The sequence below is a fragment of the Ricinus communis genome, chromosome 4 (assembly GCF_019578655.1).
Source record: "Ricinus communis isolate WT05 ecotype wild-type chromosome 4, ASM1957865v1, whole genome shotgun sequence".
NCBI classification, from domain to species: Eukaryota; Viridiplantae; Streptophyta; class Magnoliopsida; order Malpighiales; family Euphorbiaceae; genus Ricinus; species Ricinus communis.
This window is the reverse complement of record NC_063259.1, coordinates 8,529,506-8,533,985: the sequence shown is the minus strand read 5'-3', so window position 1 is coordinate 8,533,985 and position 4,480 is coordinate 8,529,506. Positions and strand designations below refer to the sequence as shown.

Genomic DNA, 4,480 nt, shown 5'->3' with positions numbered 1-4,480 from the left:
ATTCCAAGCATGGAATCCATCTTCTTGAACAAGCTGGCTACTTTTGGGTCCATATAGTCCTCATAAAGAATAGCAACATAAAATCCAATAGAGGCTTCCAGCTCCTTGACAACTTCTTAAATGGCCGAGACAACTTTACCACCTTCCACGTTGGTAATCACTATTTCGCCTTTATGAGGGAACTTGACCTTTTGACGTAAAGTGTAAGGAACTCCTAGGGCGTGAAACCGTGGCCTACTGATGTAGATGATTCTATGCATATTTATTGACTGTTTATCAGTCATTTATTCATGTATTTGAGTCATATTTATTCATGTTTGATCGCACTTTGGTATGTTTCTGAGTTTTTCAGGTTTTCAGACTCCTTGATGGGAAATTGATTGATTTTCGGGCAGAAACCAAGCTATGTGGATGATTTATGCATACTAGATGTTTTTCGGATTCAATTCCTTGTTGGTGCACAATTCAAGGCTTTTGCACAGGCAGTTGCATGGCCATGCATATTTGCATGGCCGTGCATATTTGCACAGCCTCTCTTGCCCGTTGAATGGGCAGTGCATATTGGCACGGGCCATGGCATGGGCTAGGGCACTTCTGCCTATAAGTAGGCGCACATAAAATGAGTCGGGGTTCCGCTTCTGATTTCTAGACTTCTCTACGTGCGCGACCCCTCACTTCTACACCTCTGTTCTTGACATTTTGGGAGACCACTGTCATTTCAGAGGATTGATTTGGGAGATTCAAGCAAAGATTGAAGGTTCTAGACGATTGACCTAGACATCCGAGATCCATACTTGAGGCTGGCTTCAGAGTTGGTGCTTGTGACATTTCCACTCTGATTCGAGAGAAGAGAGGTTACATGTTCTATTTCCTTTTTTGTTGTTTATTTCCTTTTATATTTGTTTCTTTCATTATGAATAACAAAAGCTGCCGAACCCATTGGGGTTCACCTTTGTTGATGGATTGTGCTTAGTTATTAGATTTTTAAATGTCATTCTTCTAATCTTCTTGCTGTTTAGTAATAAAGTTTGATGCAGTTAATTTGAGACGTTGAATTAATTGTCTTTTAGGTTGTTTCTTGACATTGAGAAATGCTTGTTACAACTGGAATTTGAACAGTAAGAACTGGTAGTTAACACTTAGAGATAAGGTTAATTTACTCGCCGGATTAAGAACTAACAACTTCTAATAGTTCTAAATCACGCTTAACGCTAATCTATAATAATCTGATAGGAGAGATTCCATTAGGTTAGTGCAGGTTTAGGAACTCGGTGAGCTCGAGAGAGGAACCGAGTTCGATTTAGGATTTAGGCACGGGTAAGCAAGATTGGTAATTTATAAAATCAACCTTAGAATTCCATCACTTAGGTCCCCTTTGGGTTTGTTTCTCTTGTTACAGTTGTCTTTCGATTATTAGTTGTCGTTCATTCATTTATTTGCATTCATAGTCATTAGTTAATTAATTTAGACTTCTCACACCTTATTTCATACTAGATAACTACAGTAGTAACTTTAGGTTCACCCGATCTCCAGGGATACGACCTTGATACTCACTAGTGCTAGGCCACATCGATAGGTTCACTACCTTAGGTGTAGGTTGCATCAGTAGCCCATCAAGTTTTTGGCGTCGTTACCGGGGAACTGTAACGGTGAACTAAAATGAATTATTTTTGTGTTACTTTAGTCATTGTTTGTTTATTTCTTTATTCTTTATTCTTTATTTTATTATTTTTGTTGATTGGTGGTTGTTTGGTTGTCTGTTTCAAGTAGTTTATGACTAGGAGCTCTAACCCTGATCCCATAGAACCCTTATCTGACCTCGAGCGCTCTTTCAGATTATTGAGACGACGTTTACAGGCAGTTGAGGAGGAGGATGGAGTTACAGTTCAGGTTCAAGGAGCTGACGTGATGGAGAACCACAACCCCTAGGCCGATGACGATCAGAGGATGATGTACGAGTTTGCTCGACCATCTTTGGATGGGACGAAAACTAGTATAGTCAGACCTGCTGTAGCGGCCAACAATTTTGAAATAAAAGCCAATGTTATCTAGATGATTCAGTAGAGCGTGCAGTTTGGAGGATTCCCCAGCGAGGATCCCAATGCTCATATCTCTAACTTTTTGGAGATTTGTGACACATTCAAGATAAATGGAACAACCGATGACGCCATTCGGCTGAGATTGTTTCCATTTTCCTTGAGGGATAGAGCCAAGAGATGGTTGCAATCTCTTCCACAGCAGACAATTACTACTTGGAAGGCGTTGGCCGAAAAAATTTTATATAAGTATTTTCCTCCCGCTAAAATGCTAAACTTAGAAATGACATATCTTCTTTTGTGCAATTTGATGATGAAAGCATGTACGAGGCATGGGAGAGGTTCAAGGACCTGTTGAGATGCTACCCATATCACGGATTGCCAGTGTGGATGCTGGTTCAGACTTTCTACAGCGGGTTGAACCTTACGACAAGGCAAATGGTGGATCCTGCAGCAGGTGGGGCGCTAAACAGTAAGACGCCCGAGCAGGCTCAAAACTTTATAGAGGAAATGGCCATGAACAATTATTAGTGGCAATCCTCTAGGAGCCGACTAGTGGTCAACCAAGTGGATTCTACAGCAGCCTTGGCAGCTCATGTAGAGCTTCTAGCCAAGAAGATTAACCAACTCCAGATGCCAGTTCATGCAGCGAACATTGGCTATGAGTTTTGTGATGGCCCGCACTACAATGCGAACTGTACTGCAGGAGGTATGTTTGCTTCATCTTCCTCTACTTTTTCATCTGTTTCTGGTGTATCTTCTGATGTTGAGCAGGTTGATTATATGGGGAATGCCCCAAGGCATCAGAACGACCCTTACAATAACACATACAACCCTGGGTGGCGCAATCATCCCAACTTCAGTTAGAGGAACAATAATGCTCACGATCCACCTGGTTTTCAGAGACTTCATCAGCAGCCACAGTAGCAGCTAGCTGGGCCTGCACAAGCTCCTCCTCCACTAGAAAAGAAATCAAATTTAGAGGAGCTTATGATGAAGTTTGTGACGTCTATGGAGATGAGGTTCCAGCAAACTGATAGTGCACTTAGGAATTAGCGGGCCTCGATTCAGAACTTGGAGACCCAGATTGGCCAAATCTCTAAGATGTTATCTGAGAGGCAACAAGGAGCGCTCCCTAACATCACTGAGTTTAACCCGAGGGAGCACGTGAACGTCATCACTTTGCATTCAGGTAAGTTAGTTTCAGCTCCTTCTAAGCTTGTTTTTTATGACTCTACTATTAATGTGCAGGTTGAGGCGAGCAGTAAGGTTAAGGAACTTGAGGGACAAAAGGTGAAATTAATCCCAGTCAGGGAATATTAACCTAAGATTCCTTATCCTGCTAGAGTCAAACAAGCAGAAGCACAAGAGCAGTTCAGTAAGTTTTTGGATATTTTTAGACAACTGCATATTAACTTGCCTTTTATTGATGCATTGAAGCAGATGCCGAAGTATGCCAAGTTCTTAAAGGACATACTTAGTAGAAAAAGGAAGTTGGAGGAGGTAGCCTATGTTAAGCTTAAAGAAGAGTGCTCCGCAGTGTTTTAGACCAAGTTGCCAGAGAAACGTCACGATCCAGGGAGTTTCACTATTCCTTGCACTTTAGGTAATCTGTTTGTTGATGATGCATTAGCTGATTCAGGGGCTAGCGTAAATGTCATGCCCACTAGTTTGTTCAATAAGCTAGGTTTAGGGGAGGCAAAACCCACTAGGATGTGCATTCAATTAGCTGACCGTTCTGTTAAGCATCCTAGGGGGATTGTAGAGAATGTGCTAGTCAAGGTAGATAAGTTCATATTTCCTATGGACTTTGTGGTTATGGATATGGATAATGAGCATGGTATACCGTTGATTTTAGGAAGACCTTTCCTTGCTACAGCTAGAGCTAAAATAGACGTATTTGAGGGAAAGTTAGAAGTTAATGTAAGGGATGACTGTGTTACTTTTAGTTTACCCCCATTTGATAGTTCTCCCATTGACCATGTTCATGCCATTTGTAGTATTGATGGAATTGGTTCTGCATGTAATAAGCAACCACAGGATGTACAAATGGATGATGCTATACATGTTTCTTTCCCTGTTGATATGTGTTATTCATCTGAAGAAAACAACCTGTATCAATTTGAGACTTTGTGCTATGATACACCCGAGAAGGGTAGTTGCAAGTTTGTTTATAACAGGTCACTTAGCCAAGATTTGGAGTGGATGAATGGGCATCCCAACTCGGTGTGGAGACCACCTCCTTGGTCATCTACTGCACACATTGGACCTCCTCTTTGTGCTTATATGCCTCAAGCCCCAACTTACATTGAGCCCACCTTCTCAATTTGCCCGCGATGCAGGAATGCTACTGCAGAGTCGAGCTAGACGACTCAAACAAAAAGAAGTGCCTTCGGAAGGCATTCCCGAATCTATTTATGCTTTTTGAGTTTTTGGACATATTT

The 4,480-nt window shown here is 41.6% G+C and overlaps 1 non-coding gene across 1 annotated transcript; it reads right to left on the bottom strand.

Moving 5' to 3' along the window:
* Positions 1-2,309: 2,309 nt before the first annotated feature.
* LOC112534326 lies at positions 2,310-2,416 on the bottom strand. Its single transcript, XR_003078622.1, has one exon. It is a non-coding gene; the product is annotated as a small nucleolar RNA R71 (small nucleolar RNA).
* Between the last annotated feature and the right edge of the window lie 2,064 nt (positions 2,417-4,480).